This window comes from Cryptomeria japonica, chromosome 11 (assembly GCF_030272615.1).
Source record: "Cryptomeria japonica chromosome 11, Sugi_1.0, whole genome shotgun sequence".
NCBI lineage: Eukaryota > Viridiplantae > Streptophyta > Pinopsida > Cupressales > Cupressaceae > Cryptomeria > Cryptomeria japonica.
Window position 1 is genome coordinate 661,615,067 of NC_081415.1, and position 27,978 is coordinate 661,643,044.

Below are 27,978 nucleotides of genomic sequence, written 5' to 3' on the forward strand. Positions count from 1 at the left end.
AATTGAATGAATATTAACAATGAGCAAATGCTCAATAAATAGGATTATAAAGAATTACAAGAGGGCAAGTTTCTAAAAAGAAACTGCCAATAAGATCGAGCAAGATCTTATTAAGATATTTACACTAAGTTTACAATATTGAGCATTAATAATAAAATAATAAAGTACTATTCTAATACCCTTCCCATAATGCTCAATCTATCAACTACACCAATAGACCCCCTGAATTTTACAAACTTATCTATATTGAGGGGTTTGGTGAAAATATCTACTGACTGCTCCGAGGTAGGAACATACAGCAACTGAATGGATCCGTCTTCAACCAACTGCCGAATGTAGTGACAATGAAGTTCTATATGTTTGGTTTTCTCATGGAAGACTGGATTCTTGGCAAGTTTGAGAACTCCCTGATTGTCTGAAAACAAGGGAGTCGGGCCTGCTTGAGATATTTGCATATCTCCAAGCATCTGGCAGAACCAAACTGCCTCACAAGCTGCCTTAACAGTTCCTCTATACTCTGCTTCTGTCGAAGAGAGAGCCATTGCCTGCTGCTTCTTACTAGTCCAGATGACTACACCAGATCCCAAACTGAACACATATCCAGAGGTTGATTTCCTGTCATCAACTGAGCCTGCCCAATCTGAATCTGTGAACCCACTAAGTCTAGGATCATCACTCCTAGTGTAAAGAAGTCCATAATCCGAGGTGCCTTTCACATAGCGCAGGACACGCTTCGCTGCTACCCAATGATCAACCCTGGGGGCCGTCATGAAGCGTGAGATGTAGCTCACTGCAAAACTGAGGTCAGGTCTAGTGGTAGTGAGATAGATGAGACTGCCCACTAGTTGCCCGAATTGTGTTTCATCTACAAGAGGAGAATCAGACTTGGCTGACAATTTCAAACCAGCCTCTATAGGTGTGTGTTGTGACCATTTCACACATCGCCCCATTTAAATGGGGACCCCCTCTTTTTGCTCATTTTGCTTGCCTTTCTCTCCGCTTTTTTAGGGTTTTGGTTTAGTATGTCAGTTGTCTGGATTAGGGTCAAGCCTTAGGGTTTCCATTTTGACGTTTTCAGGCCAGAGTCCAGTCAGTCTTGAGAGCTTTTTGAGCTTCCTCTCGCAGGATGCAATTTTTGAATGAAGTGAATTCGCCAGAGGTCCAGTAAATTTGTCTAGTTTTAGTCGGAATTTTGAGTGCAGCTCTGAAAATTTGTCTAAGTGTTGATGATGAGATTTTGATTTTTGTCCGATTGAGTAATTTTGACCAAATTTTGAGAATTTTGATAATTGATCCCGGGCATTGGAAATGACTTGTTTTTGCCTTGTGAAGTGATTAGACCCTTGAAATCATGATATTTTGGCTTGTAGGAGCAAAATCGCTCCTGTCCCTCAGTAAAGGACCGGAGCTTGTTTTTCAAAATTTTACTATCTCTGCAGGATCAAGGCGAATTTTTGATTGAAAGTGATAAAGGGAGGCATGTTCTTTCCGTTGAATATAATTTGAAGAATTTCACAAGCATGGAAATGTACCAGAGTAAAAATCGCTCCTGTCCCTCACTGAAGGACCGGAGCTTAAAACCTAAAATTACCTTGTCCTTGCAGGATTTGAACGATTTGACGATTTGAGGAGATCAAAGGAGATATGTTTTATCAGTTGAATATAATTTGAAAGTGCAAACATGAGGAAAACTTGACCTAGAAGCTAAATCGCTCCTGTCCCTCAGCCAGGGACCAGGGCAAACTTAATGATAGCTCCCGTCCCTCTCCCAGGGACCAGAGCGAAATTCCTCATAGGGCAAAATTTGGGTGAAGAGCAAGCAAGTTTTGAGTTTGAGGCAAACAAAGAAAGTGTAATGAACCTGTTGAAGACAAGTTGAAGATTGCAAGACGCCTGATGAACTCCATATTGGCCTAGGCGCTCCTGTCCCTCAGTCAGGGACCAGAGCGATTTCTTCCTTAGGCCAATTTCTCACCAAGTTAGAACGAACTCCAGGCCAAGGATGAATGAAAGGATGCACAACGAGACCGTTGAAGATAAATTTGGAAGTTGGCAAAGTGTGATTGAACTTGCAAATGAAAGTTCGCTCCTGTCCTTCAGCCAGGGACCAGGGCGAAATATTGGTTATGTTGCCTTCCTCCCAAGTTTAAATCACTCCAAGTCAAAAATACAAGGAGGCAATGATGTTTGAAGTGTCTCAACGAAGAACAAAGATGCAAAGACTGCCAAGGATGAAGGATTTGCACTAAATGCCCAAGTTCGCTCCTGTCCCTCTCCAAGGGACCAGAGCGAAATATTCAAATGTGTCCAAATTTAGGTTGCCGCTCACATTTCAAATGTTCGAAAGGGAGTAAAGAACATCATTTTGCGCCTTGAAGACAATTGCAAGTCAATATGATGAAGGAATTGCACTATATGCTCAAGTTCGCTCCTGTCCCTCAGTCAGGGACCAGAGCGAAATCTCTATAAAGGCTTAAATTTTGAATGTTAATCATGTTTTAAGCGTTCAAGAGGGATCAAAGGACCTCATTCTACATTGTGAAGGCGATTGCAAATTGATGGAAACAAAGATGAGCCCAGGATACCAAGAATCGCTCCTGTCCTTCAGGCAAGGACCAGGGTGATATTCACTATATTGGCCATTTCTTTCGAAAACTACGCCAAGTCAAGGACGTACAAGGTTGCAAAGGGTTAAGGTGTTCTTAAGAGGATGATATGCAAAGAAATCAAACATCAAAAGGTGATCAAGTTGAGCCAAGAGGCAAATTCGCTCCTGTCCTTCAGGCAAGGACCAGGGCGATTTTCATTAAAACACTCATTTTCCTTCCAAGATCACGTCAAGCCAAGGTACACAAGATCGAAGATATCATTTGGAAGGCGATGAACAAGAAGCCAAGGTGTAAAAGCGACAAATTTAGGCTAGAGCACAAGGTTCGCTCCTGTCCCTCACCAAGGGACCAGGGCGAAAACCATTCAAACATCAATATGCCTTGTTAAGGACGAACAAAGTAGGCATGGAATGGAGGGATGACGTTGTTACTTGCCTCATAATGAAAATTGGTGATCGAAGAAGCTAGGAACAAGGAAAAAACACAAGGTTCGCTCCTGTCCCTCACCAAGGGACCAGGGCGATATTAACCTTAGGAGGCATTCATCCACAAATCAAGTAATCAAGCTCGAGTTTCCCAGCGAAAATGCCAGTTTCAACGTGGAGATGGTGGTTTTGAACGTCAAAAGCGAGAATCAAGGCTAAGATGATAATTCGCTCCTGTCCCTCTCCCAGGGACCAGAGCGATATGGTTTGTATCTTTCCACCTCTCCAAATTTTGGCGCTAAAACATTTTTTGGATTTTATTAAATGCTAAAAATCGATAAATTTGAATATTCAATTAAATAGCATTTAAAAAATAGCGCAAAGTATTTAATTAATTATTTTTGCCTTTAAAAAAATCGAATTAATAAAAAACGAAGGCATTTAATTAATTAATTATTATTTTAAATAATGAATTGGGGCGCTTGGGTTTTAATTCTCAATTATTTACAAAGTCGGCCTTAATTTTTTATTTAAAATTTGTTTTAATTGCCAAAGTCGGCCTAAAGGTAAATGGGGGGTAAGCGCCTATAAAGGAAGGGTGAAAATTTCATTTTCAAATCATCATTTGAACCTTCATTCATATGCGATTTTGGAGAATAAGGAGAAGTGCGAATTTAGCAAAGGAAGTGGTGCGAGCATCATCAAAAGGGGAGTGCGAACCTTGGTTGGAGTTGAGCGAACTTGCCAAGATCTCGATTGAAGACCCCCCCAAAGGTGGCGAATTGCTAGGGAGGACATTCGCTTGAGGAAGATCACGTGGGAAAGCTTCAAATTTTGATTTTTGCCTAGGCGAATTTCCTTGTTTTGCATTTTAGAGTTAGCTCTCAAGGGAGGTATGGCGATGTGATCCCTTGTCTTGAATTTTGAATGTTGATCGTCATAGCCTTAAATTTTGAATTTTGAAATTTTGAATTTCAGTAGCTCGATCGTATTTAGGAAATGATAACTCAAGGACTTATCATGAAGTTTCCTAAATTTAATCTCTAATCTATATTTTTATATTGCAAAATCTATTACTTATTTTGAAATGTTGTGTAGGTATCAAGATGGCGACTCCAAGCTCGAAAGATCTACAAGTCGGAAGGCTCTCATCAAGGGCGACCTCCTCCAACCTAGCCAGATCAAGGACGGCCTTCTTCGATCCGGCATCATCAAGATAAGGGCGACCTCTTCCAATCCAGTATTCCAAGGCGAGGTACATCAATCATCCTGCACATCAAGGACACAAGAAGTTAGAACAAGGGTTCGTTGAAGAAGCAGATAGTTCCAGATGAATTAATTAAAGCTTGCTTCTCAACAACATCAAGTCGAATATCTACCAAGTTCCAAGTGTCAAATGAGGTGGCATCCTAGTCATCGCTCATCCAATCAGTGTGGTCCACCTCAGCATGTCCAGATTCAATGTACCTAACTCATGGAAGGTGGCACAAACTCCGATGTACCTACCTCGGCTATCCATTGGTCGATTTTTTTCAGAGAGGACATGTGTCCAAGCAGTACAATTATTTCATTGGTCGAGCATTAAATGTTATGTAATGGTTGTAACAAACCCTAATTAGGGTTTAGGTGTCATAATCTTGACCATTGATCTGCTTTTGATCTGGACCGTTCATTGTAATTGAGGATGCTATTTATACCCTCATTTCATTTCATTTTGTAACTAGAAAATCAGAGAGTTAGAAATTATTGATGTATTAGAGAGATTAGAGTTTAGAAGCAATTTACTTTTGTAGCAAGATTGAGCTTTGAGAAAGGAATTCAAGCAATTGTTGTACATGATGGCTTTGAGATCAATGAAATATTGAAGTTATGGTGTTTTGTTGCAATTCTCTTGGTTATCTTCATGGTTGTTCATTTTCCTTGAATCATTCTCAATCGAAGTAGTGTGTTAATTCGAAGGACAAAATGTTGGACTTGATCTTTGGTAGGATTCGCTTTCCAAACCACTAGCTTCTTGCTGATTGTAGGAACGCCTTGCGTGGTCGACTGGAGATATTTGAATCGCTTAAATCTTCAATCGTTATTGTATCTTGGATATGTACCTTTGTGGTAGTGTTCTTGATCTTTGATGTATTGAAAAAATCATTTGTTACCTTAGAAGATCGCATCAATTTCAATTGAGTTGTTAATTTATGGCAATATTGAAGTTGGTAGAATCTCACCAAGTCTTGTCCGCATTGAGTCATTCTTAGGGTTAGACTAGATTAGACCTCTTGCAAACCCAATCCTTTTGATATATTTTTTTTAAAAGCTTGTTTAGTTTAGAAAAATCTTCGGCGACGTAAGGCCCCTTGATGACACAGCAATCACAACGACCACTGGTGCTTATCCACACGTAGAGACCCTACTAAAAAGAACATTGGAGTCATCCTAACTGATCCTTCTTGCGATATCTTCAGCAGTTAGCGACTTTATTCAAGAGAGGATAAGATGCCTTTGGGTATTTTATTCTGTGTATGATTGTGTACAAAATACACGTCAACAGTGTGGAAGCAGGTTTGCAATCCTGCATTCGAAACCTATCAAGCAAGCTTCTGGCATACTTAGACTAAGAAAGGAAGATGTTGCTATCAGTCTGCCAAACCTCAACACCCAAACAATAATGAAGAAGTCCTAAATTTGTCATATCAAAAGTGTTGCACAAATCTTGTTTGATTTCTGAAATCAAATGTGCTGAATTCCCAGTAATGATCAAGTCATCCACATAGACAACAAGAAAGAGAATATGATTACCAGAGTGTTTGATATACAGATTATTGTCTAAAGGACTACGCTGAAAGCCATGAGCAACCAAGTACTGATCAATTTTTATGTACCATGCTTGAGGAGCCTGTTTAAGTCCATAGAGTGCTTTCCAGAGTCTACACACTTGCAGTTTTGAACCGGCAACCTTGAAACCAAGAGGCTGCGTCATGTAGACTTCTTCCTGCAATTCACCATTGAGGAAGGCACTCTTCACGTCCATCTGATGGACTTTCCAATCATACTAAGCTGCAATGGCGAGAAGAAGACGAATAGTACTCATCTTGGCAGTAGGAGCAAAAGTCTCCTCATAGTCAATGCCTACTCGCTGTGTGAATCCTCGAGCAACTAATTTGGCCTTATATTTATCTAGGGTACCATCTGCATGATACTTGACCTTATATACCCATTTACAGCTAATGGGTTTCTTCCCTGGAGGAAGATCTGAAAGAACCCAGGTGTGATTCTTCTTAAGACTTTGGAACTCAGCATCCATTGCCTGTTCCCACTCTGGAATCCCTTTGGCCTTTGCATATGTTTGAGGTTCATAGATACTGTGGATGTTAGCCATAAGAGCAAAATTAATTGTGTTTTGTTGTTTGCCCTTATTTCTGGAAGCTCTACCCTCAATGAGCTCATCAGGACGAAAATCACTGATGGTCTTATCCCACCATTTAGGCCGAAGAGTAGATGTGCCAACATCAGGAGGAGGAGGAATAACTGGAAGAGGAAGCGGATCAGGATTAGGAGTAGGAGGAAGATTAGCATCTTCCGGAGGAAACTCAGGTAGTGCATCATCAAATACAGAATCTGCATCATCCCTCCCATCAAGTGAACCAAATGGAAGACAAATACCTTAGTTCGAAGCCTTCAAAGGCTGATCCTCAGAATGCTGCTGAGACAAAGAAAGCTGAAATGGTCCTCGTTCTTCATCAAAGACAACATCACGACTGAAGATAAGACGATCACAGTCTACATCGATCAGTCGGTAAGCCTTATGGTTGTCACTGTACCCTGTAAACATGAGCTTCTGACTCTTGGAATCCAACTTAGTGCGCTTGGCATCAAGAATCCACACATAAGCTAAAGAGCCAAAAACTTTCAAATGGCTGATCCTAGGTTTGCAACCAGACCATGCTTCCTCGGGAATCTTATTTTTAACAGCATGAGTGGGTGACCTATTAAGAAGATAGACTGCTGTGAACACTGCTTTTGCCCAATATTTCTTAGGAACGTTTCTATGTTCCATCATAGACCTAGCCATTTCTGTAATGGTGCGGTTACGACGTTCTACAACATCGTTTTGCTGAGGGGTGTATGGTGTGGTTAACTGGCGTTTTATGCCATGTGTATCACAGAAAGTAGAGAAAGCAGAAGAACAAAACTCCCCCCCATTATCAGACCTAAGAGTAATAATAGAAGAACTAGACTCTTTTTCTACTAAGGCCTTAAATTTCTGAAATACAGTAAACACATTTGATTTGTGCTTAAGGAAATACACCCACATTTTACGACTGAAATCATCAACAAAAAGCAAGAAATACCTGCACCCAGTAACAAAAGTAGTATTCATAGGACCACATACATCAGCGTGGACCAGCTGCAATACCTTAGAGGCTCGCCATGAGTCACCATCCTTGAATGGTGTCCGGTGCTGCTTCCTAGCCTGGCAAGCTTCACAAACGCAATGATTCTGAGTTTGAATATCAGATAGACCATGTACTAAGTCTTCCCGAACAAGCTGTGCAAGATAATGAATGTTCAGGTGACCATATCGTTGATGCCAGAGACTGCTGATAGATGAAGATTTAGCTGCGAAGGCATGCTCAAGAGAATCGCCTGTATTCACAAGTCTATATAGACCATGATCCTCAATGCCAACAGCTACAGTAGTGCTAGAAGCACGATCAACAATCGAGCACTTATGTGTACTGAAAATGACATCCAACTGAGGAGAATGCCGCATAATCTAACTGACAGAAAGGAGGTTAAGTTCCATACCAGGAACGTAGTACACATTGAGGAATATGAAATTCCTCCCTCCAGACTGTATCTGAACGCTACCCTTGCCGACAACAGTGTACTCTTCACCACCTCCAAAAAATAACTGAATTAGTGTAGTGGGAGAACTCAACAAACCAGTCACGCTTGTGAGTGAAGTGACGAGAAGCACTAGAATCAATGTACCAGGCAGAAGACTTCACATGATCTGCAGGTCTTTTAGCCATGAAGGCATAAAAGGCAGACTCTTTCTACTCTATGTGCTCAGCAACATTAGCTTTAGGCTGAGACCCTCCCTGCTTCCGTTGCTCGGAAGCCAATCTGGTACAACAATCTTTGATCATATGACCAAATTTGTGATAGTAATTGCATTGCACATTTTTCTTGAAACCATCCTGAGACTGAGAAGAGCCCTTCTGCTGAAAGGACTGGGATGGTTGGGATTTGCCTTTATCCTTGTGAAAGGATTTGGCAGCAAAGGCATGTTTTGAAGAGGCTGAAGTAACATCGCTACCAAACTGTTGTTTCCAACGATCCTGCTGCAGAAGTTTGGTGCATAACTCTAGAAATTTCAGATCAACATTAGTAGAAGTAATGTTGAGAATCTCTATAAAGTGCTCATATGGTTTTGGTAGACTTTTCAGAGTGATGACTACCATATCCTCTTCCTCCATTTTCCGACCAATAGCTTCGAGCTGATCTCGAATGTCCTTAATCTTTGTAAGATGCACCTGTAAAGACATGCGTTCATCCATCATAATGGAGAACATCTGATTCTTCAGAAAAAAGGCTAGACTCTTGTCAGATGTCTCATGCAACTCCTTCAGATGCTTCCAAATTTCTGCAGCTGACTTGCCAGAAGGAATCTGAGGTAGCTGGTCATCTATAACAGAGAGCTTGAGAAGCATAACAGATTCTCAATTGCGGTCATCAAACTTGTCCTGGTCAGCTCCATGTGTTTGAGGACGAGATTCCGTGTTCAAAACAAGATTATCTAGGCGGCGATATTCAAAAATAGTCAGCATGCGCTGCTTCCAGGTGTTATAATTTTTCCCATTAAATCGTTGACTGCCTTCCAACATCAAGTTGGTCAATGACGCCATCTTGCACGTTTCCCGATGCACGGAAAACGAAAAAATTGAGAAGAGGCACTGACACTGAATTCAAAAAATTTGAATCCCAATGCAGAAACAGAGGTAGATGCAGGTACAGACTTCAAAAAATGAAGTACTAATGGCACAAATTTCGAAAAAAAATTCGGCTGACCCAGAAAAATTCAAAGACAACCCAAAAATCCTTGCGAAAAACCTAGAAAGAATCTGAAATCAGAATTAAAATCTGCTAGCATGAAATTCGAGGCATGGAAAACGATGCACCCACAAAATTATGAAAACAACCCAGTTGAGCTTTCGGAAAACCCACCAAGAATCTACAATCAGAAAAAAAAATCGACTTGATCTAAAGGGTAAAAACCTGTTGTGACGTTTTCACACATCGCCCCATTGCAAATGGGGACCCATGTTTTTTGCTCATTTTTGCTCGTTTTCGCTTTGCTTTTTAGGGTTTTGGTTTGAATCCAGTCGGTTTTGGGAGCTTTTTGAATTTCCTTTTCTAGAATGCAAATTTTGAATGCAATGAATTCGCCAGAATGGTCTAATTTTCAATTGGAATGTTGATGCAGAGCTTAAATTTGTCTAAGTATTAAAGTGAAATGTGAATTTTTGTCCGATTGAATATTTTTGACCAAATTTTGACTTTTTTGATTTTGATCCTAGGCATTGGAAATGATTTGTTTTCGCCTTGTGAAGTGTTAAAATGTGAAAAATCATGTTATTTTGGCCTGTAGGAGCAAAATCGCTCCTGTCCCTCAGTGAAGGACCGGAGCTTAAAATCAAATATTGCTTTGTCCTTGCAAGATTTTAACGTCTTGACGATGTGAAAAGGTCCAAAGAGGTATATTTTATCAAATGAATATAACTTGAAGTACTGTCGGGGAGATCAACAGGGTAGCAAGTCCGGCTTGAGTGAGGTCCTGATCCTGAAATTTGGCTAAGTCTGGAATGTCCTGACCCTGAAATTTGACTAAGTCTGGAAACTGAAAAAACCTCCAAAAACTAGATTTTGCAATATAACTCCTGGAGGTCTGAAACCACTCTCAAACATCCTGAAAGTATATATGGAATATAACTTAAAGTATAAGAACTTATACTTAAATGTTATATTCCATAAAAATTATCCTGATAGAGAGTGCGAAAAGTCAAATTTCGCTCGTGTCCTTCTCCAAGGGTCCAGAGCGAAAGGCGCTCTTGTCCCTCTCCAAGGGACCAAGGCGAATCGCTCGTGTCCCTCACCAAGGGACCAGACCGAAAATGCTTAGTTGAGCCATTCCTGACCTTGTTTGGACGAATCGAGACATCAAAGGCATGGTGAAGGACGAAATGAGCATGATAGAGCATCCAGACTTGATCAAAAACAACGAAATGATGAAGTTTTTTGCCTAGAGGGTCAAATTCGCTCCTGTCCCTCACTGAAGGACCAGAGCGAAATTCTTCATAAGGTACGATCTAGGCAAAGACCAAGCAAGTTTTATGTTTGAAGGCAAGAAAGGAGGCGAGATGAACGTGTTTAAGACAAATTGAAGATTATGAAACGCCAACAAGGGACCAAAATGTCCAAGTTCGCTCCTGTCCCTCAGGAAGGGACCAGAGCGATTTTTGTCTTAGACAAATTTCTTGCCAAGTTACAGTGAATTCCAAGGCATAGATGAATGAAAGGGGGTACAACGGATCCGTTGAAGATAATTTGCGAAGATGATAAAGTGTGATGAAGCCCACAAGAGCAAAATCGCTCCTGTCCCTCTCCAAGGGACCAGGGCGATATGATGATTATATTGCCCCTTCTTCAAATTCAAATCACTCCAAGGCGAAGAACAAGGTACCAAAGGCGTTTCAAAGCATCTCCATCAAGCACAAAGCATCAAAAATTGCCAAAGATGAAGGATTTGCACCAAATATCCTAATTCGCTCCTGTCCCTCAGGAAGGGACCAGAGCGAAATTTGCATAAAGGCATAAAATTTGAAAGTTTATCAAGCATCAAGTGATCACGAAGGATCAAGGAACTTTATTTTGCGCAATGATAGCGATGACAAGTTGAACGAGGCAATGACAAGCTCAAAAACTTGAAGTTCACTCCTGTCCCTCAGGAAGGGACCAGAGCGATGTTGAATATATTGGCTAATTCATGCAAAAATCACGTTGAGTCAATGTTTTGCAAGGTCATACAAGGTATAAAATGTCTTTTGAAGATGATATGCAAGAGTTTTGAACGTAAAAGTGTTATCAATTAAGTTAAGGGACTCATATCGCTCCTGTCCTTTGGACAAGGACCAAGGCGATTTTTACTAAAACACTCATGTTCCGGCAAAATCAAGACAATGCAAAGATCGCCTAGGTCGGGGACGTCCTTTGGAAGGCAATGAACGAAAAACGAAGATAAAAAACTTGCCAATTTGAGCCAGGACATAAGGATCGCTCCTGTCCCTCTTCAAGGGACCAAGGCGATATCACCACAAAAGGACATTCAATCGCAAGGATAAGTCACTCAAGCTCAAAGGACCCAACAAAAATACCAATTTGGACGTAAGGATGGAGACTTTGGACGTCGAAAATGCAAGAATCGAGACCAACATGATGGATCGCTCCTGTCCCTCAGTCAGGGACCAGGGCGATGAGGTACGTATTTTCCATTTTCAAATTTTGGCGTTCAAGCATATTTTTGAATTTATTTAAATGCTAGAAAAAACGATATTTAAATTGAAAGCATTTAAAATTTGCATTTGATATTTATTAATTAATTATTTTTTGCCTTGTAAAAAATCGAAATTGTTAAATTAAAAACGTTGGCAAATAATTAATTAATTATTTTTTGAGTAGAGCGCTTGGTATTTTAGAGGTCGGCCTTTGTTATTTGTTTAAAAAATCATTTAAATTGCCTTATTTTTTTTTACCAAAGTCGGCCTAAGCAAATTGGTGGTAAGCGCTTATAAAAGAGGGTGGTGAAGATCATTATTTTCACATTGTCATTTTATCATCTCAAGTGCGATTTAAGGAAGACAAAGGGAATAGTGCGAATTGTGTTTGAGAGGTGCGAACTTTCATTTCAAAGCAAGGTGGCGTGAAGTACTATCCAAGGAGGTGTGAACATTTGAGCGAATTTGCCAAGGCATTAGAGATCACGTCCAAGACTTGAAGGGTGGCAAAGTTGATAAGAGGAACGTTCTTTTGAAGATCACATCAAGACTATCTAATTTCAAATTTTGCCTAGGCGATTTTCTTCATTTTGCATTTTAGAGTTAGCTCTCTATTGAGGTATGGCGATTTGGTTTTATTGTTTTAATTTTGAATTTTAGATCGTCATAGCTTAAATTTTGAGTTTTGAAATTTTGAATTCCAGTAGCTCAATCGTTTTTAGGAAATGATTAATAAAGGACTTATCATTAAGTTTCCTAAAAAATTGCTCTCTAATTTATGTTATGTATTGCAAAATCATGGTACTAATTTTGAAATGTTGTGTAGGCATCAAATGGAGGTCTCTTCAAGGAAAATCAAGCCGGATCCAGGACGGTCTTCGCCAGGACGGTCTTAGCCAGGACATGGGCGACCTCTTTAAATCCAGCGTTCCAAGGCGAGGTACATCATCTTCCTGCACATCAAGGACGCAAGGAGTTAGAACAAGGGCTCGTTGAAGAAGCAAAATAGATCCAGATGAATTAATTAAAGCAAGTTTCTCAACAACATCAAGATGAATATCTACCAAGTTACAAGTGTCAGATGAGGTGGCGTCCTAGTCATCATTTCTCCAGTCAGTGTGTTCCACCTCAGCATGACCAGATTCAATGTACTTAACTCATGGAAGGTGGCACAAACTCCAATGTACCTACCCTGGCTATCCATTGGTCAATTTTTCTAAAAGGGACATGTGTCCAAGCAATACAATTTTATCATTGGTCAAACATTAAATGTTATGTAATGGTTGTAACAAACCCTAATTAGGGTTTTTCATTGTAAAATCTTGGCCATTGATCTTGAATTGATCTAAGCCATCAAATTGTATTGTGGGCACTATATAAGCCCAAACATTTCATTTGTAAAGGATGATTAGAGAGAGTTGTAAATAGTTGAAGGCATTTAGTAGGTAGAGAGCATTTAGAAATTGATAGAATAGCAATTAGAGTAGAATAGGAGGACAAGGCAAGAAATTGTTGCCATTGATTGTAAACAAACTCCATTTTCATTGAAGTAATGGTGAAATATGTCGTTTTCTTGCAATTTGCATGGTTTCTTGTTGAGTTTTCAATCTTAGATGGTAGATGATTAGATGAATGGAGGAAATGTGATTGATTGATGGTGGAATTCGTATATCCATACTACTAGCAGTTTGTTGATTGCAGACTTGCCTTGTGTAGTCAACTGGAATCGTTCAGCTCAAGCTCAATTTCAATTTGTCGCCTCTTCATTGATATGCATCAACTTGGATGGTATCTATGCCTGCGGTGATGGTTTGAACATCATAAAGCTTCCCATAGAAGATCGCACTAGCCTTGTGTAGATGTTCCATTGATGTCAAAACAAGACCTAGTTAGAGTTTCATCAAAAATCAAGTCATTGCTCCTACATTCTTAGTATTAGGATTAGATCCTCTTTTCGCCCTTATCCTTTTTCCATTTTTTATTAATCTAAGTTAGTAAGAGCTTGTGTTCTAGCAAAGCAGATCGGAAATTCAATGTAAGTCCCCTTGTGATTCCAGCAAATCACATCATACCACGGCGAGCTTATCCACATGTAGAGACCCTACCAAAAGGAACCTTGAAGTCATCCTAACTGATCCTTCATGCGAATCTTCAGCAGTTAGCGACTTTATTCAAGAGAGGATAAGATACCCTTAGGTATTTTATTCTGTGTATGATGGTGTACAAAATACACGTCAACAAAACCCTAATCGAAAATGCAGATTTCCGTCCAAAAAATGGCAGAAAAAAAATTTGCAGGTGGGAAAAAAAACGCGTCGCGTGGTCGTGCGAAATGCAAGAGAGACGGGTCACGGGAGGCAAAAGTCTCAGAAAAAAAACAGCATGTGAACACCAGTCACGATATTTAGACAAAAAATCTGCCCAAAACAAAATCGCGTGAAAAAAAAACTTCACGTTTTGCAGGCACAACCACGGTGAAAATAAATCGCACAAATGCAGACATGGGATGTTGCAGACGATGCAGAACGAGTCAGGGTTTATCTCGGGTTAGCTGTTAAAAAAAAATGACTCCCTGAAAACTTTCGAGAAACCTTCAGATTTTCAAAAAACAAAAAAATTTTCCTTCGAAAATTTTATTGAAAATTTTTCCCTAAAATTGATCCGAGGCTCTGATACCATATTACACAAGTAATTGGTAAAAAATTGAATGAATATTAACAATGAGCAAACGCTCAATAAATAGGATTACAAAGAATTACAAGAGGGCAAGTTTCTAAAAAGAAAACTGCCAATAAGATCGAGCAAGATCTTATTAAGATATTTACACAAAGTTTACAATATTGAGCATTAATAATAAAATAATAAAGTATTATTCTAATACCTGTTAGATGCAATGACAGTCCTAAAGATACTGAGAGGGGGGGGTGAATCAGTGTCTAACCGGTTAATGGAATATTTGAACTTATTTATAACTTTGTAACCCAAATTAATGTACCGGTAAACAAGAAATAATGCAGTACAACATAAATGCACACCATAACACAAGATATTTTGGCGAGGAAACCTGGTAAGGGAAAAACCTCGGTGGGATTTGTGACCCACAATATTTACTCACTGGCCAATATGAATAAATATTACTTACAATAGGGGCCTGCACATGCAGGAAGGCCAACAGCTTAGAGCTCACTGCTCAATAGAAGAGTCTCACTGACTACAAAATGGATAATTAAATCTAAGAAAATGTACTGCTCAAAATAGCATCTCCAATGCTTGGTTCAGTACCGGTTTAAGCTTAGTCAGATACCTTAACAAAAACCTTTCGTTGTCTTACATATACCAATAATAATCTTCCTATCTACATACAAAAATGATCTATAGTATCTCATACATATATGAGTCTTTACAATACACCATGTCGGCTTACAAATAATTAATTACATTTACAATATAATTCACATAAACAAAACTTTGCTCATGTCGGCTTGAGAGCCGGTATACTTCATTACCGGTGTAATCTGGATGCCGGTGAATGTGCCTGCCGGTGTCGGTAGATGATGTCTGTGTTGCCGGTGAACCTGTACAACCTGATACGGGTTGGTTGCCATCAATGACAACATCAACCATTCTCATTAGAGTGTAGAATGCTAACAATCTCCCCCTTTGGCATTGATGGCAACACTCATGAGAAAAATCCAAAACTGTTATTCAAAAATGAAATTCAAAAGAAGTGTGTTCCCCCTGAGCAAGTGCTCTCCTCTGTGCATTTATTTTTCTCCATACTAATCCCCCTTTGACATCAAAGAATCAAAAATTACAAAAATGCTGCCTCATAGCCTGTAACTGGTTCTGTACAAGTTGAAAAATGTCCGCCAAAATTAGATTCAGGCTCTGCATGAATTTGTTATTGTCAGAAATGATGGTCTCCGTCTGCTGGATCATGTCGGTCAGATAGTGCATCTGCTGCTCCGGTGACCGTTCTCCTTGAGTTGTTGCCTTTGATAGCTCAACCCGCTGAGTAATAAAACTGTCCAATATTGGACCAAGTTTGCTTTTCAATTCCCGAGCCATTAACCTTATCCTTGCTTTCTCTTTTTCCAAATTTTGAATCTTTTCCTCATAAACTGCCATCTCCTGTTCAAAAACTGAGGTAAGTCCCGAAGAACCTATCATATTATCCGCAATATCATCTATCTCCTTTTGTGTTTGCTTAATTTCCTCATCAATATCTTCAGTCAGGTGGTGAGGCTTGCAAGCTTCTCTATACAGCTCCTTATCTAAAATTGTTGACTTAAGTACCGGTAATAGTGAATCCATGTGCTCAGTATAGTCTTTGATAGTTTTCTCAAAGAATTCACCTTTCTCTTTATCTACTCTTTCCTTTACAATTTCCTCGTTTACCTTATCTATGGTTAGAACATTTTCAGCAATAAATTTGGACAATGCGTCCAATTTACCTAAAGAATCCTCAATATGATCTATCTTACAAGTTGGTGCAATCATCTTCAAAATAGGTAATGTGTCATCAATAGCCTTAAATGCTAAGGCATTGCAATCTGTTATCCTCTTGATTGAATCCAACAGAACATCTGTTACATTAGTAGGTCTGAATTCTCCAGTGGATGTGCTTATTTTTGCAATAGATTTCCTTTCAACGGATACTTGCCCAATTGCTTTAACTATTTCTTCCTTGTTTCCATCAATTGCTTCCTCTTTATTTACATTTTCTACCGGTTTCTCATTCTATGTTATTACTTCTGCTTTTGCTGGTTTTTCAGTTTGTGTTATTACCTCTGCATCTGTCGATTTCTCTGTGTCCGGTTTCTCAATGTTAGTTATCTTAGCCTCTGTCGGTATCTCAGTCTCCGGTTGCTTAGCTTGTGCCGGTATTTCAATCTTCTGAGAGTCAGCAGTGTGTGCTGGTGACTCAGAGATCTCACTCTTCTTAACATCGGCTGCCTTAACCTCTGCAGTCTCTTTATCCACAACAATGTTAATATTTTGTGTATCTACATTCATAGTGAAAAGTATTTCAAAATCCGGGTTAGTGTCATCATGTGTTACTTCTTCAGTTGCCTTATCCAGTTGATTGTTTGTATGTACCGGTGTATCTGAAGTTATTGGCGGAGTATCCTGTGTTGGTGGAGGAATGTTATCTGTGACCTTTATAACAGGTATACTACCAATTTTTCTTTTACCTTTGTCCTTTTGGTATACCTTCGCAAAAGATTATCCATTTTCTGTCTCTCCCTTTACTCTTTCTTTTCTTTTTCAACAAAAAATATGTCCCATTTGTCTGCAGTTTCATCAGCAATTTCTTTTACTCTCCCAGCCATTAGGCTGACTTGCCAGTGTCCACTCACAAAAACTGACCGGTTTGCTTTAGAAATTAGTTCATCAATTTCCTCTTTAGAACTTACAGGGTGCACTACCAATAATGCTTCAACTTTTAACTTTTTATCTAATTCCATTACTGACATCCTTTTAGCTTCTAATCTTAGATACAAGTCATTCGGCAGATCATCTACAACTTCAATCAAAACCTTCTTATAGATGTCTAGATGCAAAATTATACTAGCCTCTATTGTTTCCTTGTCAGAATCTTTGTAAGAATGATACAATTTGCTCACATTACTGAGATTACCTTCTTGAGTTATCTCATTTACCAGTTCCTTCAGTGTAAGGGTATCCGGTGTCTTAGGTTGTTTCTTCTTTGGAGTTAGCTTCTTCTTAGGCTCCTTTACAGCCTGCTACTTCTTCCTTAATGTCCTAGTCCTTTTGGGAGAAGGAGAAGGTACCAATGAGGGTTTCCTCTTCCTCCTTTCAACTCTTTTGAACTCTGTTGCTTTTCCACTGTCTGTATCTGAAGAAGTGACAACTGGTGAAACATGAGCTTCCGGTTTCAATCCTTCCAGTTCACTAGCAGATATACCTCTCAAGTTCATTACATTTTCCTTAACCTTCTTAGCCATCTTGGATGAATTTCTCTCTTCTTTTTCTCAGCTTCTGCATTGAAACAACACTCTCAATGGTCTCAGCACTACCAAAAATTTCTTCAGATGGTTCCTTAGGTGCATCAAGAAGTGTCTTAGCATATGCTTCAAGAATATTTAGGTCAACTTCATATCCCATTTCTGTTATCCAAATAGTTCTAGGAGTAACAACTTCCATCCATGTTTCATCACGTTTGATTACAAAACATATTTGCTTGTCATATTTATCTATAATGCTCTGTGGTAACCTTTCTCTAGCCTTCATCTTAGTTTGGAAATTTTTGAAGTAGTCTACTATAATGTTGTCACTGTTAGAGCCCATACCGGTGATTGCTTCCATGATTTGTTTGCCTACCGGGATGTCATATCCAAAGTCCTTATGACCAATGTTGGGTATTGTTGATGTATATTTTGTACACGACCAAACACAGAATAAAATACCCAGAGGTATCTTATCCTCTCTTGAGTAAAGTTTCCCAACTACGGAAGATCTCGCCAAATGATCAGTCAGAGTAACTCCAAGGTTCTGTTATGTAGGATCTCTATGTGTGGATAAGCTCTCTGTGGTATGATGTGATTTGGCTGGAATCACAAGGGGACTTACACTTGACGACCTAAATGTCTGATTTGCTGGAATCACAGGTCCTATTAACTAACTAGAAGATAAACAAATGACAAAAGATGCAGGGTTCAGGAAGTCTATTCTACTACCTAGAATGCGAGAAGATGGATGAACGACTAGGTGGAGTTCTACTGGGTTGAGTCTCACCATCAGGCTTGAACAATCCGACATCAACTCAGTGCAATCTTCTAAGGGATGCTTCCAATACGTTCAAATCGTACACCATCAGACTGATCACCATTCAAGATAATGCATGAACAATAGACGTGTAATGACTTAAGATTAAGCTCATTTTATGCTAGTTGACCACGCAAGGCGCACTTACAATCAGTAAGAGGCTAGTGGTATGGACTAGACGGATCCCACACAGGTGCATTCAACAATTTTCTTCATTCAATCTAATTATTTACCATCTACAATGAAGATTCAACAAGAGACCATGCATATTGTAAAGAAACGACATTTTTCACCATATCTTCAATAAAAAAGGGGTTCATTTACAATTAAGGCAACAATTTCTTGCCTTCTCTTCCTAATTTACTCTATTTGCTACTCTATCAGTTGACTATTCACTATTTCTAACTATTCACCCCACTACTGACTATTGACTAACTATTAGCCTTTACAAATGAGGAGCCAGGGCTTATATAGCGCTCTCAATACAATTCAATGGCTCAGATCAATTTGAGATCAATGGCTAAGATTTTACAATGAAAACCCTAATTAGGGTTTGTTACAACCAACTCAATTCTGGCCAATGAAATAATTGCATTATTTGGACACGTCTTCTTTGGAATATTCGACCAATGGATAACCGGGGTAGGTACATCGAAGTTTGTGCTATCTTTGATGAATCAGGTACATTGAATCTGGACACGTTGAGGTGGACCAATCTGACTGGAGGAGTGATGACTGGGATGCCACCTTGTCTGACACTTGCAACTTGGTAGATATTCAATTTGATGATGCTGAGAAGCTAACTTTAATTAACTCTTCTGAAACTGTCTGCCTCTTCAACGAACCCTTGCTTTAACCTCCTTTGTCTTCAATGTGCAGGATGGATGCTGTACCTTTCCTTGGAACGCTGGACTAGAAGATGTCGTCCTTGATGATGCTAGATTGGAGAAGGTCGTCCCTGATGATGCTGGACTGGAGAAGGTCGTCCTTGTTGATGCTGGACTGGAGAAGGTCGTCCTTGTCTTGGCCTGGTCTTCTTTCAACTGCAAGACAAACCAAAAGATGATTAAGGACACATAATAAATTCATTTCAACATAGTATTTTACACCTTAAATCATCAACAAGAAGACATCAAAATGAAGTTTGTTCAAGATTCATTCCAGGGACAGGCTCTATAAGAATTTTGCCCTAGACCCTCTGGAAGGGTCAGGAGCGAAATTAGCATTCCTGGCTCAAATTGTTCTCACTTTGCAACCATACTTGCTTAGATACATGCCCAAGGACGCCCTCATTCTCAACCAACACCAATCTTGATGCAAATTTGGGGCAAAAGAGAGGTTTTTAAGAATTTCGCTCTGGACCCTTTGGAAGGGTCAGGAGCGAAATTCACTTTTTAGGACAAAATCTATCATGTTTCCTCTCCAAAATACCTTCCAAGGTGAGCACACACTAGTTTTCCTTCCTTCAGAGCCCAAGGATCCACGCCTTGACCTCTATCATGAGCAATTTGAGTGAAATTGGGAATTTTGCTCTGGACCCTCTAGAAGGGTCAGGAGCGAAATTCACCTTTTAGGTCACAACTCTTCATTTTCTTCACTTCAATTCATCTTACAGGGCAAAGTAACATCATTTCAACCTCAACTACGCCTTAGGACTCCTAGTCTTGACTTGACACAAGGAGTAAATAGGTAGATGAAGAATTTTGCTCTGGACCCTGTGGAAGGGTCAGGAGCGAAATTCACCTTTTAGCTCAAAATTCACACTTTTGAAGGTCAAACATCTTTCCAAGGCATTCCAAATAGCTTCTCTCACCCTAGTCTAGGCCTGACTTAGCACAAAATTTGGAGGATAAGATGGTTTTTAGGATTTTTGCTCTGGACCCTTTGGAAGGGTCAAGAGCGAAAATCTTATTTTAGGCTTATTTCCTTATCTTTTCAACTCCAATCCACCTCCAAGACCAAGGACACATCGCCTCACTCCTATCTAGGCCATAAAAACCAAAAACTTGACTTGATTTGCAAGGAAAAAAGGGTGATCCTAGGAATTTCGCTCTGGACCCTTTGGAAGGGTCAGGAGCGAAATTCTCATTTTGGCTTCAAAATTTGCATTCTTGGTGACCAAAATCCACTCTAAGGCAATCCAAATTACTTCTCTCACCCTTGTCCAGGTTTGACTCTGCTCAAATTTTGGAAGAAAAGATGGTTTTTAAGATTTTCGCTCTGGACCTTTTGGAAGGGTCAGGAGTGAAAATCACTTTTTAGGCTCAATTCCTTCACATTTGATAATCATTGAGAAGTCAAAGTTATATCTAAGGACCTCTCCCATCAAAACTCACCTTAGTCAGCACTAGGCTTGGCACAAAATTGGGAAAAAAGGTGGTTTTGAGAAAATTCGCTCTAGACCCTTTGGAAGGGTCAGGAGCGAAATTCTTGTTTTTGCTAAATTCCTTCCAATTCATTGATTACTAGCAACTCAAAGTCATTCCTGAGGACATCTCCAATCTCAACTTACTCCGATCCACACTTGACTTAGCATAAACTTGAGATAAAAGAGAGTCTTGGAGGATTTCGCTCTGGACCCTTTGGAAGGGTCAAGAGCGAATTTCTTCCTCTAGCCCAAAATCATTTTTGGAGACAACAATCAATTCAAGGGCAATGTCAAGGGCATCCCTCACCTTAGTCTAGGCATGGCTTGGCACAAATTTTGGAGAAAATGATGGGTTTTAGGATTTTCGCTCTGGACCCTTTGGAAGGGTCAAGAGCGAAAATATTGTTTTAGGCTCACTCCTCCATCATTTCAACTTGAATCCACCTTAAAAGGCAAGAAAACACTTCTCCTCTCACATCCAAGTTATAGAAACCCAAGTTTGAGTTGATTTTGCTAAGAAAATAAGGGTTTTTAGGAATTTCGCTCTGGACCCTTTGGAAGGGTCAGGAGCGAAATTCACTTTTTAGACCAAAATCATCGTTCTTTCAAACCCAATCTTCATTGCAAGGTAAAATCTCATCTCTCTTCACCCTAGGAACAAGGTTTTAAGCTCAAGCAAGGTAAAAAATATAGGCTTGTAAGGAATTTCGCTCTGGACCCTTTGGAAGGGTCAGGAGCGAAATTTCTTTCCTTGGCTAAAGCACTCATTCCTCAACTTTTTCAAACGTCCTTAAGGGTTTCAATATGCCCATTCTCTCTTTCAACATACCTTGGACATCAAAATTTGGCCAAATAAGGAAAGAAATGAGGTCTGGGAGGATTTTCGCTCTGGACCCTTTGGAAGGGTTAGGAGCGAAAATCTCATTCTTGACTTGATCCTTCATCTTTTCAAAGCTTCCAAACATTTCCAACGTCCAAACATGTCCACTCTTCCCCACAAGATGCCTTACAAATCAAAATTTGGTCAAACTAGGGAGGAAATGAGCCTGAGGAGGATTTTCGCTCTGGACCCTTTGGAAGGGTCAGGAGCGAAAATCACAATTTGGGCTTGATTGTTCATTTTTCAAACTTCAATTTTCTCCTGGAGGCAAATATAGATCATTCTTCATCAAAGGAGCAAGGTTTCAAGCTAAAACAAGGGAGCAAATGAAGTATATAATGAATTTCGCTCTGGACCCTTTGGAAGGGTCAGGAGCGAAATTCTCTTTTAGGCTAAAATCTTGATCTTCAAAACCATCCATCTCCATCTCAAGGCAAAAACATACTAATTTATATTCCAATGTGCCTTAGAGACCAACACATAGTCAAAATTAGAAAAGAAATGAGAGCTACAAAGATTTTCACTATGGACCCTTTGGAAGGGTCAGGAGCGAAATTCACCTTTTGGGTTTGATCCTTGACTTTTCCAACTCTCTTCCTCTTTGGGAGGCAAACATAGATCCTTCCTCATGCATCTCCACCTTGGTCCTGACTCTTGCTAAAAGAAAAAATGAGTGTTTTCAAGAATTTCGCTCTAGACCCTTTGGAAGGGTCAGGAGCGAAATTCACTTTGGACCCTTTGGAAGGGTTCGAAGCGACTTTAAGTTATATTCCATATATACTGTCAGGATGTTTGAGAGTGGTTTCGGACCTTTAGGAGCTAAATTGCAAAATCTAGTTTTTGGAGGATTCTTCAGTTTTCTAGACAGTCAAATTTTAGGATCAGGACATTCCAGACAGCCAAATTTCAGGATCAGGACATTCCAGACAGCCAAATTTCAAGGCATTTGAAGATCAAGATGACATTCCAGACTTCATCACTCACCAACTTGACCTAGCTTGGACCTTCAAGAATGATACTCACTCACCAAGCAAGACACAATTAGCAACAAGATCAAAACCAGGCCCTAAGGAAGACTTTCAAAGAAACCCTGATTCTGGGGCCCCAAAGACTCAACCTAGCTCAAGCAGAGCCTGCTATCCAGGTGATCCCCCTGGCGACACTCGAAAAGCAAAGGCGAACAAACAAAACTCCAAAAGACCTAGAAAACAAACCCTAGAAAGCAAAAAGTAGGGGTCCCCATTTGCAATGGGGCGTTGTGTGAATACATCACAATAGGTATCTCTTTGGTGAAGTAAAGCATCAAACACACAAGTAGGTTGCCAAAACTGAATGTCCCCTTCTTGTCACCCTTAATTTTTTTCAGGTTATCTATCGGTTCATCCTTAAGCCATTCACAGATATCAATCCTAGCATTGTTCTTAACCATCTCATATGCACTATGAATACATAAGCTAGAAACAAAATTTAATCTATTTGCATGAGTTACTCTATAGCCAAGTACCATACTCACATATCTCACATTAGCATTAGTAATGTCATTAACCCTAAGAGATCTGTTGTCATATGTAGCTCCAGTTAAATCCATAACACCCTTGTTAGGTATCTTCTTGGTTTTGTCGAGCCTACTACCGATTGAGGGTAAACCAGTAACTGCCTTGATTGCTTCCTTTGAGATTTTAAAAACAGAGTCAAGCCACATAAACTCTTCATGAACTCTGCTCAGTACAAGACGAACGACCTCCTTCGGAAATTCAAGTATGTTCAGAATGTCAACAAATCCTAAGTCTTCTACTATCTTATGCTCCGGTTTAACCAAACCTTGTTCATCAGTAATAACATCATTGTACATGTTCTTTAAGTCATCAGTCCCTAAATTTTCTATGCTGTAGTGAATATAAATTCTCAGGTCTTCGGCAAAAGCGACTCCTTTCGGAATTCTCAAAAAAGCTTCGATAGAATCATCTTGCTTGGCAATTTCAGGGATGATTTTAAATATGGGTCTAGGGCGCTTAATGTTTTCTACCACAATAGGGTTTGCAATAAACTCAAGTACAGAAGATGAAGATGCCATTTCGAAAGATAAATACCTCTTACTTGAAATCTTTGAATGCCTGAAAAACACCTTGCTGCTTCGCCTCAGGATGCCTTTGCTCAATTTCGCGCTCTCTAAATGCTTGAATGCTTGGTGGATTGAAATGAGGGTTTTCCGGTGCTTTATAACCAAAAAGTTCTTCAAAAACCGCATTAAATGCTTGCCGGTTAAGTGAAATCTTAACACATCTACCAGTAAAGAAGAAATTTGTCTTCTTACCATCAACCGAGGGTAGAATGCATGATTTTCAACTTGCTGCCATACCCCCTAAGGATTATTCCTTACTTAGATGAAGAATCTCCTACAGATGGAGGATTACTCTGTTCAACCGGTGCAGAGACAGATTCATCAACTCTCTAATCTCTCTTCTTAATCCATTGTTTTGAAAATTCTTGCTTTATTTCGTTTACTTTTTCCTTTCCTTTCTCATTAGATCCTTTATTGTACGCCGGTATAGTCTTGCTTCGACAAAATTTTGCAATATACCCAATCTTGTTACATGCATAACAAGTTACATTATTCCTCTGAATAGCTTTTCCATATCCTTGACCGGTTTGTGTTCTACATTGATTAGATAAATGTCCAAATCTACCACAAACATAGCATTTCACATTCATTCTACAATTTTCTGAATTGTGACCAACTTTATTGCATTAGGAACATTGACTAGTGGGTAAATTTGTATTTTGATTGTTTCTAAATCTGCATTGATTTGCTCTATGACCAAATTTGTTGCTATTGAAACATTTCCCATTAAATTTCTTAGCATTAGGTTGTCTTACCGGTTTATTGTGATCTTGATTGTTTGCAGTCCCGGAACTTTCTCCATGTTCGAATCCAAGTCCAATTGTATCTCCATCAGGTTTTTGTCTTTTCAGCATGTCATCAAGTCTTTCTGAACTTTTCTTGAATTTGTCTTGGTGTTCATTTGCAGTGATCAACTTATTTTCTAGAATGCCAATTTGCCTCCTAAGCTCCTCTTTATCATGTTGCATGTGAATCAGATCTGTCTTTAGAATATCATTCTCATGACAAAGTCTCAGATTTTCATTTGCTCCATCATTAAGTCTTCTTCATTCTTCTTTCTGTCTTCAATATCCTTACATAGCCTCATGGTTAAATCTTGCATTTCATTTCTCATGTTAGTGTTCTCTTGTCTCAACTTTTCTGCAATATCACTAAGAGTTTCTTTTTCATCATCATGTTTCTGCATTTGCTCATGAAGTTCCTTCCTCTTGTTTTGTGCTATAACCAGGTTCTCCTGAAGTCCTTTAATGAATTCCTTAGCAGTCCTCAGATCATCTTCAAGTTTGATATTCTTCAATTTTTCTGCATCAAAATCTTCAAGAGCTCCTTCCAACTGTTTTCTCAAATTCTCCATCGACACCGGTTTCAAAATCTTCCTCAAGCTGTTAGGCTTTTGCAAATAGAGGACCAGGCTCTGATACCAATTGTTAGATGCAATGACAGTCCCAAAGACACTGAGAGGGGGGGGGGGTGGGGGTGTGAATAAGTGTCTAACCGGTTAATGGAATATTTGAACTTATTTATAACTTTGTAACCCAAATTAATGTACCAGTAAACAAGAAATAATGCAGTACAACATAAATGCACACCATAACACAAGATATTTTGGCGAGGAAACCCGGTAAGGGAAAAACCTCAGTGGGATTTGTGACCCACAACATTTACTCACTAGCCAATATGAATAAATATTACTTACAACAGGGGCCTGCACATGCAAGAAGGCCAACAGCCTAGAGCTCACTGCTCAATAGAAGAGTCTCACTGACTACAAAATGGATAATTAAATCCAAGAAAATGTACTGCTCAAAATAGCATCTCCAATGCTTGGTTCAGTACTGGTTTAAGCTCAGTCAGATACCTTAACAAAAACCTTTCGCTGTCTTACATATACCAATAATAATCTTCCTATCTACATACAAAAATGATCTATAGGATCTCATACATATATGAGTCTTTACAATACACCATGTCGGCTTACAAATAATTAATTACATTTACAATATAACTCACATAAACAAAACTTTGCTCATGTCGGCCTGAGAGCCAGTATACTTCATTTCCGGTGTAATCTGAATGCCGGTGAATGTGCCTGCCGGTGCCGGTAGATGATGTCTGTGTTGCCGGTGAACCTGTACAACCCGTTACCGGTTGGTTGCCATCAATGAAAACATCAACCATTCTCATTAGTGTAGAATGCCAACAGTCCCTTGGATTTCTTGGTGTTGGACGGAAACCCAAGCACCATTGTGAGGTGGTTTCACTCAGGAATCACTATGGAGTTTATTGCAAGTTCTTAATTCATGTTTTTAGCATAATGGCAGCTAGGGTCTGCAAACAAATTCATATTATCAGCTGCATATTAATCCCAGAATGTTACAGCAGGGTTTGAGAGCAAATTAAAAGGCAAACATTGCAGGTTGAAGACTCCTTAACAAGCAGACCTGTATTCTTCATTGGCAGCCATTGTTAATCAAATTTCAAGTTTTTCTTGTTGCTGCTACAGTAACACGTGAACAGTAAAACGCTACAGTACTTTGGCATCAAGGAAAGTTCATTGCATGAGTTAATGCTGCCACCTCTTCATCGAATAGGGGCGCTTATTTACACCAGATTCCTCATGATTTTTAGATGTAGTTTACATTGTCATATCAGTCATAATAGCTTGTTGTAGATGCACATTATTTTACATGCCAAGTGTTTGTAAAAATGCTCCTTTGTTGTAGGTATGCATTTTACCTCTGGAACTCATGTATTTGCATTTGAAAAGAGTAAAAACAAGTGCATTTCATTCTCAGCTCATTGTTGGATCTTTTGACATTCATTTCAAAACATTTGCATCATTTCTACTTGATTTCAAGAGCATACATAGCAAACTGAAATTCCTATCAGCAAGCTACAACTTCGCATACAAATTATTTGACAATATTCCTTGAAGTTCAAATAAGCAAAACAGGGTCAGATTAGCCAAGGGATTTTACAGTACTTATAAAGTCACTTAATGTTATAATGACTCCACTCTTAATGACATTTTATAAAGTTAAATAATAACTTTATAATATAATCATTAACAAATAATATCATTAAATGCCATTATAATTTTAATATCTCATTGATTACTCATTATCTCTCTGTCCCGTCTAAACCTTTAGGTCAACCATTGTTCCCACTACGCATCCAACTTCCTTACTAAAAATAGTAAGGGTCATTCTCGATCAAATACTAACTTACTATAAATAGTAAGTGTGTGAAACAGAATCAAATGAAGGCCAAATTGAACCAAACGAAGAGCAATCTTGAACACTTATGACCTCCGAAATGGAAATAAGCCTCTTGCATTGCCAACCGGAATCCTCTAATTGTCTGTCTTAGCCTACAAGGGCCAATAATAGGCTAATCCAATCATAAACCATATCATCCCAAAAAGGGGACATTACAACTGGGCGTCAAAACTTCATGCTGCAGGAATTTTGGGTTGGGAGGAAAAATCCTCCACAACTCCAATCTAGCGCTCAATACCTAGTCATGAGCGCCGAAACCACATAGTGAAGGAATTTTGGGTTGGGAGGAAAATTCCATCCACTACCCTCATTTAGTGCTCTATCTCTTGGAATGAATTTTCGATGGGTGGAAGGATTCCTTGTCTTGGAGGAAAATTCCTCCAAGAACTCCATTTGGCGTCCATCCATTTTGGAACCCATTTTGCCAATGTAAGGGTTTTTCATTGATTCTTCACAAGACTTAGCCAATTTTTTCTCATTTTCCAGATTTGGATGCCATTTTAGGATTGAAGTGAATTCCTCTTTGCCTTAGGAGATTTTCAATGCTTTCCACTTCAGGAAAGAATTCCACACTTATCATTTTTTTGATCAACTGCCCGCTTTTTTGACTTTTCGGATTTAGCCATGGATTTTTCAGTAATGTTCAATCTTCAGTGTCGGGACCCCTACCTGTGAAGAACCTGCCAAAAATAGGCTTACTAAAAATAGTAAGTACTTCAAACTGTCAAAATTAGGGAAAACCGAGACAGGATGACACTAAAAATAGAAACTACTAGAAATAGTAAGTTTGATTTTTGGCAAAATAAAGACAATCTCCCAAGCAGTGAAATTCCCTAAAAAATAGGAACTTTCTAAAAAAAGAAAGTTGCTCAGAATTCACTCAAATTTCACTGATGGCTTCCTTGAAGGGCTCTAATTTCATTGCAACGTTCAGTTTTTTCAAAACCCTAAGGAA

At 39.3% G+C, this 27,978-nt stretch overlaps 1 protein-coding gene across 1 annotated transcript in view; it reads left to right on the forward strand.

The window, feature by feature from the left end:
• The window catches only part of LOC131065113 (nudix hydrolase 25), a 66,350-nt gene that overhangs the window by 20,752 nt on the left and 17,620 nt on the right, over positions 1–27,978 (forward strand). The gene's annotated exons all lie outside the window — the stretch shown is intronic.